This window comes from Anarhichas minor, unplaced genomic scaffold (genome assembly GCF_050575085.1).
Source record: "Anarhichas minor isolate MPS153535 unplaced genomic scaffold, ASM5057508v1 ptg000028l, whole genome shotgun sequence".
NCBI lineage: Eukaryota > Metazoa > Chordata > Actinopteri > Perciformes > Anarhichadidae > Anarhichas > Anarhichas minor.
Window position 1 is genome coordinate 10,991,868 of NW_027466474.1, and position 17,524 is coordinate 11,009,391.

Below are 17,524 nucleotides of genomic sequence, written 5' to 3' on the forward strand. Positions count from 1 at the left end.
TGATTGAATATTTCACACCTTGCATGTTCTAATCACTGTAATGCACGATAAGGATAAGGATGCAACACTGCGGTGTGACTGATCATTTCTTAGTAAATAGGTATTGCCTGATAGTTAGCACTACAAGTTCTGACTTTTACAAATGTCAGAATACAGAACATCTTGTTAAGCACATACAGTGAGGGCTTTTCCTGCCGATATGGAGCCCCGCTGTGTTGTATGTCTGGAGCTATGCAGTTTTTTTTTCTGCACATTGTGTTGCTACAGTAGCACCTTGGCTCTGTCCCAGTCTATGTAGAAGCACGCTGAACTCGTATGTCTAAGCACACTGTGTTTATGTCCGGCCACTGTATGCAGAGGCCTGCTGCGTGGACCCCAGCCCCGTGTTTGGGCTGTGACATGCTGGCTGCGGCCCAGCGGAGGCGGTCTTTCTCTGTGCTGCTGCCGCTGCTGAGTTCTGTAATTAAAGGCAGAGGTAAGTCCAGGGAGAAGGCTGGGCTCTGATTGCTTTTCATTGCCGCGAGGAGAGAGCTGCAGCGTGTCCTGAGGGACTGAGGCGCTGCTGAGCTCTTTGCTGCCTGCTCTGCCCCCCCTAGACGGGAGCTGTTCCAGGAAGAGACACGCATTTGTGCTCGCATGCTACTGGCATGCTCATGCACACACGTAAACACACTCCAACGCATCCTGCCGCACACACGCAAACACACATACACAGTGGCTGAGAGAGGCAAAAAATGACATCTGTAGCTGACAGGCAAACTGCGCTAATCTACTTTAAAGAATGCCCCGTTTTAGGGAATATGTGTCAGTACGAGGCGTGAGGCACTGAGGCAAAACTGTTACAGCCCAGTCATGTAATGAATTAAAAACAGCGCAATCAGAAAGACATTAAGGATCCCTCGCTCGATTGGCTGCTGGCCGGTATAGACAGAGCCGAGCTGAGTGTAGATGTGACCAGAGGCTGCCTGTGGTTGTCTTGGACCAGCGCTCTGCAGGGGGAGCTGTGCCTCCCCACCCACCCCCCCTCCCTCCCTCCCTCCCTCCATAGCAGCAGCCAAACCGACGAGGGCTGCTCTGCACTCTGAGGGCCTGGCAAACGTGGACATGCTCACATATAGGATATGGGCGGGCCCCAGCGCTTTTAGGGAAAAAATGGCCTCAGAGCTCTCCTCTCCTCTTTCTCTGGATTCATTCATGACAGCTGGCTGGTTAAAGTACGCCGAGGGTTTAAACCATCACTTGCCTTACAAGTCCTATCAGAGAAATTCCTGTCGAAGGCCGAAGCAACAGTACGGGGATCGGAGGTTAATAAAAAAAAAGAGCGAGAGAAAAAGGCAGTTGGATGCAATTTAAATGCCAAGTCCAGCCACGTTGGGCATGAATTAGTTCTGCCATGATAATTAAAGTAATGCATCAGGATTTCTGCCATTAACAAATAAAAGTCCAATTAAAATGAGGTCTATTAAACCACTCTCCGCGTTGCCTACTTGATCTCAATATGTAGGCTGGTGGCCACTGGGACCGTGAGCACGCAGGCTTGACGTTCATAGCTCATTTCCTGCTTCCACATCAGACCCTTATATTGCAGATGGATAGATAATGTGAAATTTCCCCTGTTCTGCTCACACTCTCCCGGGCCCTCTTGTATTTCAACTCATGGGATTCTTGAAAAAGATAGTGAGATGTGACACTGGGAAATTTGAGAAGGAGCAGAAAGAGGTTGGGATTTAATGCAGTGGACACAGGTGCACTGACATGAATGGTGTGAAAGCAGCATATTCACAACATGACTCGGGAGAGAGAAAGCTATATGACGGGGCTGGATTTTAATTGGTTTCACACAGTGCGCTCCCATGTATTGTTCCCTTTGTAATGGCACACACAGTGGCAATAACAGCTCTGTTTTTTGTTATATAATAACACTAATAGATTCATCGGCCCTTGTCTAATTTGAACATGTCCCCCCCCCCAAATTCCTCATGTATGAGCCGGAGGAGCTGCATATCCATGTTGCGCTAGAAGTGTATACTGTCTGTCAGGGTCCCGAATACTGGAATAATAAGCCACCTTCATTAGCCTTATCTTTGATTTGGTGGATGGAAAAGGGGGAGGAGGAGGAGGAGGGGGGGGGGAGAGATGAAAAAAGGGGTTGATGATGAGAAAGAGAGCAAAAACATAGGGTAGGGTGTACTATAAGAGAGGAGAAAACAGAGGAGCTGCAGAGGAGAGGGGGCTGGACCTGGTGGGAAGATTAGAGGAAGGGCTGGACAGACAGAGGGAGAGGGGACAGAAAAAAGGGAGAGACATTGTTACTGTTGGCGATGGGGGGTCGGTTCAGGGTGCGTCCTCCCCGCACAGCCAGTTGGAACAAACAAACGGTCGCGAGACAGACAGTGTTGTCTCTAATGGGAGAGAAGCTGGCTGTGCCCTGGATGTTTCCCTGCACCTTTCATTTTCTAAATGCTGTTTTGTCTGTTCACCACTTAACAAGCCACCAGTGCCTCAGAAAGGAACCACGCTTTATTTGCTGCTGTACATAATTACCAGCCATTCAAGACGGGCTTGTTTGCTACTCTAAACGACGTTGTGAATTTATCTACAAATATGAGACCGGCTATATTTTGCCGTGCATCTTTTCACCGCGCACAAGTTGAGGGTTTGAAATGTATGGCATTGCCATGCGTTCGGTCTAAGATTCGCCGTGATTCATTTCACTTTAATTGTGCTGCTGTTTGTGGAGACTGCGCCATTTGCGCCCCTAATCAAACATTAGTGATAATGGGATTGAATAGCTATTTTTTTTTTTCCACACTGCAACGGTTCATGTGGAAAGCAGAATGACAAAAGCCTGTTGCAATAGTCTTTCTGTCAGATACAGTCAGCTGACGAACGGCGCTTTACTTTCCATTTACCATCGCCCGCCACAGGCTAAACACAATCCATGCGCGACACATCTAAGCAGAAGTCAAATGAGAAATGTTTTTTGAATATCTTAACACAGAGGATGTGAATTGGATTGCATACATGAATTTCAAGTTGGATTTGACCCTGATCTGTTGGATGATGTTGCTGATGATACAACAGCATGACTGCTATTCTACTACGGGTAATAATTATAATCATTCACAGCTAGTGGTCCTCGTCACAGGAGTGGGGCACAATGGAAATAATAATTAGGACTTCTCATTTCAGATGCATCGCAGAAGGGTGTATGAAGTGTGTGGTGTGGCTCCTTGACTTCTAGAATGTACAGCTGTGTGTATACGTGCTTGTTTTCCTGTGTGTGTTAGCCCCATAGAATGACTGCTGGCTCTGGGTTTTCTTCAGCTCGGTGACTCCTGTTATTTCTCACATTCACACACACACACACGCACGCACGCACACACACACGCACGCACGCACGCACGCACGCACGCACACATATTATGACCCAGTCTGTACTGTCACACACAAATAGCCTATTGTAACATAAAGATACACGAAGGGCCAGGATGCCTGCCTCACGTTCATTCTCAGTGACGTACTGGAGCTATGTCATGCCTAAATAGTCATTTTTCAACTCACCGTCTCTCGGTGCTCTTCGTACCCATTTGCCCAAGTCATCATTCAGCGGCACTGTCAGACCACAGTCCACATTTATCACAGTTGAGCCAGTAAAATGAAGGAGTCAAATATGCATCTCGGCGTAACGAGATTCTTTGTCATATCTTGTATACTGTTGGAATTCAGGATATTTGGATTTTGCTGAATAATTTCCAGGCTTTCTGTGTAATGCCAATTTTGGTATTTTGAGTACATTATTTACATGATTGCATGTTTTTCTGTTGCACTGCCAAAAAAAGACAAAACAGGAAGGTGATGTTCTACAATTATATAAAATTATAGGATGAATTAAGGACTATTATGGTTCGGGCTAGTTATTGAATCTTTCTGACCTTTTTTTAACTTTTTGAGTACCGATTCATGTGTCAAGAATTGAAGGCACTGAATGCTTTGTCAGATCCTTTGTGTTGCTTACTGAACTTCTAATCATGTATTTGCTGATTAGAATCATACTTTAGTTCATTCTAGACTGTATTTCGTTGAAGTAAGTTCTTGTTTGGTCGCTTTGTGTTAAGACTATAGGGTTGAGCGATAAGTCAATTAATTGCCTAGTCAATCGACAGAAAAAAAATCTTCTTTTTCGAGCTAAATTGTCAAATATTCCCAAGTTTCAACTGCTGTTTATTCTTGTCTTCTTTTAAAATCAACAGAATATCTTCAGGTTTTGGACCTTCAGTCAGAAAAAAACAAGCAATCTAAAGACGCCACTTTAGGCTCTGTGAAATTTTGATGGATCCCTGGTTTCCCACTTTTTATAGACCAAATAATTAATTGGGGAAATAGTCGGCAGATTAATTGATAATGAAAATAAACATTGATTTTAGTCCAAGGCAAAACAAACCGAGAAGTCTGACCTTCTTTTAGATGGATAAATATTTTTATATTCCTCAAAGTAAAGTAGTGGAAAAAAGATTTGTAGATAAACTTTGGTATTTGTACCAAACCTCAGGTAAAAACACAGTTTTAATGCGATGTTTACAGTATGAATGTGCAGCAGAAAGTACATCGTTGCCCCTCATCCATATAGTCCAGTAATCTCACATTTATTTTGCTGTTTCTATTACGGTTATCATACAGGGATGTTTCTGTCACAATGGGATAAATACTTTGGGAGCATTACAACAGCAGGTATTTTCCTTTTATATTCAAATGACGCTGTGTACAACCCGCTCCTTTGATATCTGGTCTCTGAGGTGTGTATAAATGCTCACGTATGAGCACGCCTTTTTTGCCTTTTGTGTGCACTATTTTGGATTTGCTTATGGTTTATTTATGCAGGTGATTCCACTGAGAGAAATTCTTTGTCAGGGGAGAGCCAGTGTACAGTCTGCATGCATACTGTATAGCCATATGATCTAATAGGTTTAAAACTCACTATCAAAGATGTATGCTGCTGCAGTGTTTGTGCTCCAGTGATGAGGCCTCTGGAGAGGTGGGGTAAGGTATCTATGTGCATAGTGTGTATCACAGTGTGTGTGTTTGTGTGTATAAATTAGCTGCCTGAGGGGCAGCCAGTGCTTACAGAAGCCCTCTGTGCTGACTGTTAATCCCGAGGTGCATCGAGTCTACCTGGATTTAGTGAACCGACAGAAAATTAGCAATAACAAAACACCCGTCTGTCTCTCTCCCTCTTATACTCTTACAAATCTGCCTCTACTGGGACAGTGAATGCAGTGGCAGCCGACCCAACAGTCAAAAATATGAATTTGCACGTACATATGTGCACATGCTTGTTTGGCCCTCTGAGAGTTTATGTGGGCATGGATGTTTGTTTTTGTGTATGCACGAGTCAGTCCGCATTCATGTAATGATAAGATGCTTTTTTCATCTTACACTGTACAAAAATGATAACAGCGACCGCTGTTGTTTGGATAACACAGAGTACGTACAGTACAAGGAACACTTATTCAGAGGACAAAGGCTCCATTGTCGCGAGATAAGAAAAAAAAAGAGAAATGTAACAGTTTACACTTTGACTCCATCTCTGGGGGCTTTAGGAAATGTTAATTTAAGTTCCCATTATAAAATGTATTTAAATCAGACTAAGAATTAATTCCATTATTCTTGGAGGCAGCTGGGGTTTCTGTATCCGTCGAGACGGTTTGCTGCTCCCTCCTGAGACCTGTGGGTTTTCCCATCACTTTTAAAATCAATTACCTTTCTACCTCCCTCGCCTCTCCAACTCTCTCTAAGTACTCTCCTCATATTCTTCATTAGGAAGCCCACCACTTCACCTATAGCTCATTGTGAACGCCTCAATCGGAACTCTGTGTATTTTAAAGTGTTCATGGCATATGAGTGCCTCTCTCTGATTCATTAATATGTCTTATACATATACGTAGTTGTTGGCCTGCGCAGATTGTTTTCGCAGCATCAAGACAATGTCGCTGCCTCAGATAAAAATAGGAAGACAATCTGTGGCTGGGTAAGACCTGTTAGCCTTATGTGACACTAAAGCCACAACAAAGACACTGCTGCTCTGGAGCGGCGGCAGCCCTCGGGAGGGATCAAGTTATTCTCCCTTGTGCGCCATCTCAGAAACATCTCACCGCACTAACTGAGGGGAATAAGCATGGATGGGCTTGACGGCCGCTTCCTATTTTAGTCATCGGCAGGTAGGCGGATGAGTTGAACTGCGGAGGATCTCTGTGCAGCGAAGTCTTCGTCTAATTAGTTTGTCTAATTATGTCTTTGTGCTGGAAATTTCTCAAATTAGTGGTATCGTGCAGAATGTGAGCATGCTCATTATGGTTGTCATGAGAATTGTTGCGGTGGTTGGAGAAGAGAAGAGAAAGGGAGAGGGAGTGTCATTGGAACCAAAAGCTCTCCACGGTCCAAATACAAATATCTTGTAATGGGAGACGCGGCTTCGTCCCAGGAATTCACAGAGAAAATGTTACCTGTGAAACACTCAACAACCCCCCCTCCCGCTTTCCGCTTACCACAAAAAGGTCCCCTTTGATTTCCCCACCCTGTGTGTCAGCTGCAAGAGTGTCACAGCATCAGGGATGCAAGTGTCTTACATGAAGACACTTTTTGATTTTCCCTCACAAGACCCCCCCCCCCCCCCCCCCCCCCCTCCTCTGAGCTTCTTCTTCTCCCGGCCACCAAGTGAGGACAAGCCTCCTGGATCGCTTTCTATTTCCCTCCCTCCACTCCTCCGCTTCTCCTCTTTCTTCCCCCTTCCTCCCTCTCTCTACTTCCTTGTCTTCATTGCTTCCCCACCATCCCTCTTTCTCTCTCTCTCTCTCTCTCTCTCATCCTCCCTTTCCTTCTACCTCTCTCCCTCTCCTCCCCCCACTCCTGGGCCTACAGTAATTGGTATTCCGAGTGGCAGCTGGGATCCATACAAACACAGCAGACAGAGGGAGAGAGCGAGCGAGGCAGAGTGTGTGAGTGTGAGAGGGGGAGAGAGAGAGAGAGAGAGAGCGAGAGAGAGAGAGACATGGAGGCAGAGAGAAAGAGAAAGCCAGCAAGTCAATACGCTGGTTCATTAGAGCACTGAGTCACAGTGGCCGCTGCCTCGTTTGTTTGTGTTTGTCCAATACTCTGTCTTAAGCAGAGCCCACCGCCTCTGTCCGCTCACACTGGCAAACCTGACAGCAACACACCCCAGGCTGCCTGGCCGCCTGTGATAGGGGCTTTTCTGTGCCTGTGAGTATTTGGACATACCAGCTTATGAAATAATTACCGAATCAATAGCTCCGAATTAAGTCAGGCAAGGCCTTTTCTGATGAGTCTCACCAACACGTTCATGCCTAGAATGGGGCCAGTATAGAAATTGCCACAATAATATATATTTGCTCTGTTATACCATCCGTTATATATATATACCATAATTGATTATACGTCAGCAATATGAAATATTTCTGACTGGTTTAACGTAAGGTGTTGATGAGACATTCAGCGGCGGAAAATAGCAGGTCTGATTTTGGTGGTGGATGTAAAGAAGACTGCCAGTTCTCTGAAATGAAATTTAGAGATGAGAAAACAAAAAACATAAAAACAGAGCAGCTCCATTAGGAAACAAAAATAGGATTCTGCAGTTATTGAAAATATGAAAGTGGACTTTCCGAAAAACAAGAGGGAGGAGCTGAGAGCAGACCACTTGTCAGGATATTGAAAAGAGAGAGAGAAAGAGAGAGGCAGGTTAAGAGAACGGGCTGAAATGACCTGTTCCTCTCTCCGAGGCCTGTTTATTTAGGAGGAAATAGTAATATGAAGGTGGCTGTGTGGTTGCCTGTCCGGGGCTGCTGGCTCCCAGGGCCCTCATGGTGCACAGTGACCTCTCATTACCACTGCTTGAGGGAGCGTGAAACGGAGGAGATCACTCCAAAGGGCAGCTGTGTAGATGCGCCTAACCTTTTAAACCATCGGAATACGTCAACCATACAAATAACTCATTAACCTTATCCATTTAAATGAAAAGCTCCTACTTTTATCCCACACCCCCCTGCTTCTCTCCAGTATTAGATTTGTTTAATTGGCCATTGCACATGATGAAAATGGCAAGAAGCTTTGCAGTGTGGCGTGGTCAATGTAAGCCTTCCAGCAGGGCAATGGGGATTTGGCCCCCTTTGGCCCCCTTTGGCCCCAACACTTAACAAAGTTGGTTTAAGATCTGGGGCCAGGGAGAGGAGAAATGGAGGGTTGGGGAAGTGATAGTATGATAGCATGTGTGTGAGTGTTGTTTCGGAGGTGGCCTCCAGCTCTGTCCAGCAGCACAGGAGGGCATTGATTGGAGGAGCTCAATAGCTCGGCCCTTTTAATCACCTCGCTCAGAGGCTGTATTGTCCCACCGGCCCGGAGAATAAGAGCCGCTAATACCTCTGTGCATATGCACACAGCCACTGACTCCCAGGCTTCTGCGGCCCCTCACAGACCCCTACAGCCACTAATCAATAGGCCTGATTACCAACAGGGAGGCTGAGCGGTCTTTGTTCTCATTTGTCAATGAAAAGCTTGCCCCCCCCATCCAAACATCTTGCCAACTTCTCCTTCATTTGGACACAATATTGTGTCGTTTGAAGACCACGACTGCGGTGCGACGAGATATGTGACCCGCTGCACCGAGATTTGGACCTGCCGGTGTCAAAAGACTTAAACGCTCGCTTGTTCTCCGAGTCGAGAATAATGGGCTGTTCTGACCCAGTTGTAAAGAAAACATTCAGACTAACACATCAGGCTTCTAAAAATGGCATTCCTCTCGCTCTCACTCTCTGCGTTGCACTCTGTCTCCGTGTTTTCTCTCTCGCTCTCTTTCTCTCTCCCTCGCTCAATCTGTCTCTCTGCCTTCTTGGCTGTCATATCTCTTTATACCGTTTAGAAATGCTGTACATTGTGTTACAGGGTTGTGACTGATAGCCTGCCAATTTCAGCTGTGGCACATCAGAGAGGCTAACCCCCCCCCCCCCCTCTCCTGAACACAGAGAGACACACATTAAAACCGTGACAGTGTGCTCCTTTTACTGCTCTCACTGATTCCATACCTCGTGATTAAGTGTTTCACAGTAAAGCTGGGTTTTTATTTATCATCGGTGAAGTCCACTGGAAACACGGTGGCCTATAAAACCGCAACACGCAAGAGTGTCTCGACGCAGGTGAACACAGAAACTCCCTCCAGCCGTCGTTTGAGTGCCGTAGATGTGCTGCAGCTTCACACGAGCAATAGACGAGAATTATTGTTCTCTCGCGTCAGATATTCTGAGGCCTGTATCAATAAGCCTCTAAGCCGGGTTTCAAAAACTAATAATATCAATGACTTTAAAGGGGAAAACAAATATCAAAGGAAGGTGGCGTATTAGCAACCAGCGATGGTGGGTGAATATTGAGATTTGAGTTTGAGGACGGTCCAAAGGGCAGAGTGTGGCTGGCGTTGTCTCCCATGCCCTCCTCATTATTACCCCCCCCAACACATACAAACACATTGTCGTCTCTGACTGACACTCTCTGCCTTGTCTCTATATCTCTGGCCTTTTTCCCTTTAGCCTCCCTTTTGTCATCCCCCTCTTTCTCCCTCTTTTCCTCTGTGTATCTCCTTTCTTCTCCTTCTGTCCTCTACCCCCTCCTCCCTTCCACCCCACCTGCCCCCGTCCTTTGGTTTTGAAGCCAAGCAAAGGAGTCGCCTTCTGAAGCAACAGGGAAATAATTTGTGGCTCAGAGAACAAAGGGAAATCTTCACTGTGAGAGTAATGGAATGGATTTTTGTGATGTGGAGGAAAACTGTCGTCATTTTAGACTCTCATTTTGAAAAAAGAAAATACTGATCAAAGATCGCGATTTAAAGAGCAGAATAATACGGGTGTTATATGTGATGGATAAGACGTATCTCTCTCTTTTCTTTAAATCTCTTATTAGATTTAAAGAAAAAACTTAAAACGAAATGTATTTTACAAAAACAAAACGTGTGCATTAACTATTCATCAGCTGCTTATTATTCATAACTTGACTGTGTCTCCGTCATTGTTATTGTATTGTGGTGGAGTTAGCAGTGTTGTAGAAGTTGGAAAATTGCAGCTACTGCATTTCCAGGACTAAAATACTGTTTTAAAAAGGCCATGCACAAGCTAATGCGGTCACATATTGACTGGAAATTGCTCAAAGCCCCCAACAGACCTCCATGCTCACTTATTGAGCTGTTATCAATGAGCTGCTTTTGTCTTGGCTCAAGAGACCGTGGATGTATTAGCAGGACATTTATTGTGCTGGAAAAGAGGGAATTGGGAAGCCAGAAATGCTGTGGATCTTTAATATTAACACTTACTCATCAGTCTCTGCAACGGATATGTTTTATCATTTGATGTCTCTAACTGTGTAGATTTGTTGTGGCTCCTGATCTCGTGAAGTCATTTAATTTTTTTCCTCGTAGTATATAACCAATGTTGTCTTTTTCTGCTCTCAACGATGTTTGTTCTTTGAGATATAATGAAGAAACTCAAGAACCCGAGCTCCGTCTCTTGAGAAAAAGAAAGAAATGTTACAATAGAAATGTCTCCACTTTTTAAAGAAGCGCCTCCATTACTTGGAAAATCATTGTGACTCTTCTTTATTCCAGATTTATAAAGTTGTCTGAAAGTGCGTCACTATCATCATCAGAAATATTTTGAAAAATAACATTTGCAATTATTTCCAAAGAAGGTGAAGTGCGCCCATGATGCATTCAATGACCCCTTTCAGCTTACTGCTTGTCGGCTTTCTGTTAGCTGCAGCTGCAACTGATCATTCTGGTGATAATGGCTGCCTAGTTTTCATCAAACAGAAGCTAAGTGTATCTTGACTCTTAGGAACAACTGGACGCACAGACTGATGAAAGTGAAAGTAATTAAAGCAGCAGTCAGTCTGTTCTTTGCCTCACAACCTTGCACAGGACATAAAGTATTTTTGTTATTAATAACATGTTAGCAAACAAATACCTATTCTCACATCCAGACATTGGAGCAACATTAGCATTCATTTGGAGTCGTGTTTCTGTTCACTTGACCCTTTTTTTCCAGTCTCCTTTTCTGTCCTTTTGTCTCCATCGACTGCTGAGAAAAATGGCCTTTGTTCACCTGCTAGTTAACTTTGTTGTCTGACTGGTGCCGGATGCTGAAGCATACAGTGTTTTTATCAGATCTTTTTAGCTTAAATGATGTTGGTATAGGTGTTAATTTGAACTTAACTGTTTCTCCCTGCTTCCAGTGTTAATGCTAACGGACATGAGAGTGACATTGATCTTTTCATCCAAGAAAGCAATTCAGCAAATTTCCTAAAATGTCAAACAGTTCTTTTAATGCACGTTTTAATTCCGTACTCAGATTTAGATTTTTCGGAAAGGATATAATGAGCTAAAAACATTTGTCCCCATATATCGTGCGAAGATTTTTTTTTTAAAGTGAGACATGTAGGCTACGCTAGCAGGGTTTATCAGACGTCTCGGAAAATTTGAGACGGTCCAGAATTATGAGCAGTTAGACAAGACTAACTTTTTTATTAGTTGTAGCCTAACAAAGCGTTAAATCTGATCATTGTAAACAATATGTTGGTGCTCTGTTGCAATACATTATACTCCGAACTCGGGGGGAAAAAAACAACCTCCGACAAAAATAGCCCGAGTTTGTCGACATAAACACACCTGACGGCAGAGCAACGTGGCGCCGCACACAGGGAATCAAATGTTCATCATTTTTTTACTTGATGTTTTATGTTGTGTTTGTGTTGTGCTGTAACAAACGCTGTAGCTGCCATTTCTATTTCCATTCAGTTGATTTGGGCTTCTTTGCGAGCATGCGGTACGATTCAACTCCTCCTGTCCCTTTTAACAGAGTTACCGTGGATCCTTCAAATGTCTGAAATTTGATTTTCAATGTTCCCCACAAGATTTTCTCGTTGTAAATTTAGAGACGGTTACTTTATACAACGTTTCTCTTCACTAAGGGCGTCGTGGTAATTGATGTTGGTCCTCTGTAGATGCCTGTGAAGCTCAGAGACTTGCCATTCAAACATCAGTTTTCTGCGGGCGTCCATGTTTTCCCGAGCAGACGCACTGGGACGCATTCCGGGAATACCCACTCGGAATTATTGACTTCCGACTTGCAGCATTAAACCATCCCGCCCACCCCTTACTCACCTGCCCCGAATTTCACCCATTCTCATCTGGTCACCCTACTGCATCTGCTAACTACGCAGTATATACAAAGACATTTAATTAAAAGTTGCATTATTATCTCTGACATTATCTTTAGTTAGTGAACAAAATAGCACTTGCTCTCCACACTGACCTTTAATGTTGAAAAGCAGAAATACAACTAGTATGAGCCCCACAGATAAGCTATATCAATGTGTGTTATTTTATGATATGAAAGTAAAATTACCCACCTGTTGAACCTCTAGATGAAAAGCTAGTGAGACAAGCTCGGGATGATTTGTGCAGCTAACAAAGCCGAGAGATTCCGTAATCAGTGCAGTCCTGCATCACTCCTGCAGCCTCCTTCCCCCTTGACACAGAGCTGATAGAGGCGCTGTGGGGGGATGACCTCAGCTTCCTCCCTGGTAGCTGCTCGAGTCACAGTGTTAGTCATCTTTATCTCTCATCCTTCGACACAGTTGTCAGGGGAAACGGACCTTACAGTATAACAACTTCACTGTCCTTTTTGTCACCAGTGATTGCAGAGTTTTCCTGCATCGTTTCCAACTAAACAAAAGTTATCCCGCTTTAAAATAAAAGTTTGCGTTTATTGAATTCAGCAGAGAGATACTTAGAAGCTTAAAAATATCTTCAGTCCAATTAACACGTTGTATGGACACCATTGAGACAGCTGTGATGCATTTTTTTATTGAGTTCTTCTTGATTCTGGTGCAATCAATGATAAACAGTAATTGCATTACACTGGCCCATCACGCTGCAGTGGTAAACATGTTAATGGAGATTTCAGCTGTTTATATTTTCTACATGGTGCTCTGTGAAACATTTTTGAAAACATGGCCACAATAATCTCCGAACCTTAACCATGTGTTTATTATTGTTAACGCAGTCTTTTAACCCAAATCACGATCTTACTCTAAACCTAACCGAGTTTCGTTTGTGCCTTAACTTTACCGAACCTCACTCATATCGTTGCCGCATCATAACACATTTTGTTTTCCGACCCTGACTTTGTACCGTCTTTGTAAGACAAATAATGTCCTGCTGATAGCGGCACATGGATCTAAATAAACAGATTTTATTGTTTTATTTGAGGACTTGTTTGGCATAACAGAGATGAGATACTTCATATGTCAGAAAGAAGCAGCATTTAGAGCATCTCGTCCCCGTAATTTCATTTTTGTAATGATGAAAAGCAGTTTTATTTCGATGGGAGGGGTGGAGATATTCACAAATCTGCTTTTCCTGTGAAAACTCATAATTTGGTGACTTTGAACTTCAGAATTAAATGTCACTTTATGTGATGAGAAAGTCCCCTACCTGTTATGTTTTATTAACCATTTAAAAACCCATTGGACTATCTGAAAAAATGCACTGCCAGGAAAATACAGAGCTGTTTTTCTGAGAAGTTCATTTAGTTCCGCTCAAGGTAGTGCACAATAAAAGGGGAAAAAAAAGATTCACAATCAGTACAGAATGCTATTTACGCATTCCATGATCGAAAAGGAGGCAGAAAAAAAAAATCTGCTACATGGAGATCCATAGTATTCACACTTACCAGAGCAGCTTGACGTGACCAGTAACAATACTGGGCTCGATGTATTAAAACGTTGATAAAAGAAATACCATTTTGTGAAATATTTGGCCTTTGTTATTCCATTTGTGTATTTTGTGGCATGTCAATTTAATTATAATATAGAAAAATGAATCATTAGTTTTACTAAAGCTAATTTAATTAACTTTTGAATCAGTCCCATTGCTGCATCGTCGTCCACTCATTAAAGCTACAAAAGCAACGTGATTTTCTTATCACAGGTCGTTCAATATGTACTTTTTTTGGTGTTTTAGATATTAGATACTATTTTTGTCATAGAAGGGGTCAGGAGGTCAAGCTGGCCATGTCCTAAAAGATCCTACAGGAGCATTCAGATTCCCAGCTGTCATTCCCTCCACATCTCTTTCACCATCTCCGAGCGCGAGGAGAGAGGATGTGAGGTAGGAGGTTGCCCGTGCATGCAGCCATTAATCACAAGCCCAGAGGTAGTAAACACTCTTTGATGGTCATTAGAAAACAGTTCTATTACAGAGGTTACTGTGTCTAGCGGTTAACCTTCTCCTCTTTGATGTATAGCAGCGTGGGTTTTTTTAGAGCGGGAGGTGGCAGCAGAGGAGGAGAAGGGGGAAGCATCCTCACCTAGGCAGGAATGTCCCCCTTCAGCAGCTTTTGAATCGTTGTGCAATCATAGTGCAACCTTTTGTTTCCTTCCCCCAATGCTCCTCCTGCTACCCCCCGCCCCCAACCATTCCCTTCCTCCCCTTTTTTCTCCCTCTCTCCTGTCATCTGAAATGTGCCCTGCATAAGTGGAGGCAGCTGCTTAAGTGCTGAGAGAGGGAGGAGAAGGGGAGAGTGGAAGTGGAGGGAGGGAGGTAAGGGCCAAAGAGAGAAAAAGAGAGAGTCTGACTCACAGTTAGCTTTGCTTTCCCTCCCTGAATGCTGCAGCATCTACTCCTCCCATTGCACTCAAGGTCTCTCTCTCTTTCTCTCTCTTACACACACACACATGCACTCATGTACATGCACACACACACACACACACACATACACACACACTCACACACAGACATGCTTTTGCAAGCATAAATAAGCTGGGTTCAGTGTTTTACTTGAGGTTTCTGGGTTGTTTAAAATAATCTTGTTTTGTGCCGCCTTGGTGCATTATTGACTTGAGAGGCTTTATTGTCATCGTGCTTTTTTGTTATGAAATTTTAATGCGGACCCTCATAATTAGGGTGGCTGTCTTTGATGCAGCTACCAGCCTTATCTCTTGCTGTTGTGCATTCATTGTTGCTGGTGCTATGCGCAGGGCTAGTGATGCAATACAATAAATAGCACACGGTTAGAATAGCACCAATTGTCTCTGTCAATAACATGTCAGATGAAATGTCTCTGGAGCTTAAGGGCAATTTGGCGAGGGTTGGTGCCTGTGTCTTTAGTGCTCTTGAGGCAGCGGGCTTCATAGCTAAAAGCACACTCCCCTGCAGTGGAATTACATAGTGGCGGTGATGCCAGCAAAAACCCTGAGCTTTTATCAGCTGTCATTCACACAGGATAATCTGTATACTGGCAGCAAGGCCACCGTGGCATACCACAGAACAAAAGCCTAATACTGGGCTGTAATTGTTGGGGAAAAGGCATCTAACGAGGTCAGAGAGGTGCTGTGGTGAAGTTGATGCACTGTTCCAATGACAAAAGCACACTGTGGCCTTGATTTGAATCAGCATGTGCACTGTCAAAGAAGACTTGATATTCTTGCATCGCTCACATCCGTTATATGATGTTGTTTAAGGATGTATGACTAGATCTGTGAATAGAACAGGTGAAATTATACAATATTAGCCTATGCATCCTGATTAAAGCAATAATGTGATTTTTATTAATAAAACTGACAGCTATGTATAAATTACAAAAAATCCTCATACCTCAATGCGGTACAGTAAGCATTTACAGCAGTAGCTAATTGTTTAGGCAATTAATCAATCAGTTGAACAACAGGAAAGTAATCAGCAACAATTTTGTTAATTGATTTATTTATTTGTTTTTAGCAAAAAGGCCAAAATGTTTTCAGCTTTGTTGTGGTTGATGGTCAGTGCATCGAGGATTTAGTTGTTTTATATGAAAATTACCGAAATATCTTTTGGTTTTGGACTGTTAGAATCTTTCACTATTTTCTGGCAATTCATAAAGCAGCTGATTAATCAATTAATCAAGAAAATAGTTGTCTGATTGGTTGATAACGAAAACAATTGTTAGTTGTATAAATGCTTTTTTTCTCTTTTGTTTCTTGCCACAGTGCAGGTTCTGTGTTTTGAATTATAGCATTAATATCTTTTTTATTATCTTTAATATTAATATCAGCTACTTCTTGTAAGATTAAAAAAAATGTCAATCAACACAATGTGTAGGAAACACACATAGCTTGTGTGCTACTTTATAGCTGCAAAATCACATGTTGAATTTGTCGTTTCCGTCAGAAACACCAGTGAGCTTGACTCCAGGTCGTGTTGCAGCACTCGTCAGCTGGAGGTTGGAGAAGAGTTAGACGGTGTCACATGTCAGGTGACTGCCCGAGATGTGTACAAATTATTACTGGTCTTGGTCACAAAGCGATTTCATTGAAGAGCCAAGTCAATTGGGCCTTTTAATGTATATTTTACGGAGACTTTTCAGTTCTTCAATCCTCGTTCACAAACCTTTTTAGAACCAAGAGGCAGAGAGGTGTAATACACCGAAACTTGAGTTTGAAAGTTTGAGAGAGTGAACTCACGCTCCACCTGCGTTTGACCTCTTCAGCGTGCTGATATCCTTTGTTGTCACTATTCACAGGTCAGCCGTTCCATAAATACCACAGGTCAATTTGATAAACACACCACCATTGTACCTCATTACAATGGTGGTATGTTTATCATTATGTGCTTGAAACTCATGTTAATCCTTTCACACCAACGCCAAGCAGTGTTAAGTGTCAAGCCCAGTTTGGGAGAAACATCATGGACGTTTGGACTGATGGCAAATGTGGGTTTATACCAGGTCACTAATGCATCACTGTACTGTAGAGGTATTGTCGTGCTGCAACGATAGAAAGCTCCGGTTATACACCCAGAATGTAATTTTACTGCTGTTTTATTAAGCTCAGGTTTTTTTTAGACCAGAGGTGAATTTAAATCGACGTGCTAATATTAACATTGATATTTCGACCAGAGATGATTACGGTCAAGGTTTCTGACTTTGCAACATCAAATTGAGACACACTCAAGGTCTGTGGGATATTTTTATGGATGTATTTTTTCTCTTGGTTTCCTCATAAATATTCATGATCAAGGGGCGGGCCTGCAGGTCAGTGCGGGATGTGAGGCTCTTCTGTCAGATCACTTAGAAAGGAATCCAAGAATCAGATCAAAAACACTCTAAATATTCATTCATTCAAAAACATTTTTACATGCCAAGGACTGTGTCATGCAGTCATACGCTTCTTAAGTACAAACCGTTTTTTCTTGAACTGTTTCATTTATTCATAGGTTAATTGTAGGTACATCAATTCAGTTTTGAAAGGCCATACAGGATGCTCAAGCAAGAAGAAATCACTAACTTAAACTAGTTTTTTCCCTCCTAACAATCCTGTTTTCTTGAAATATACAAGTGCAAACTCTAGGTATCCATGGCTGTGGCCCAAGGACACAAGTATATATTGGTGAACGGAGCTCAGTACTGCACAGTTTGGATACAACAGGATGATCAAA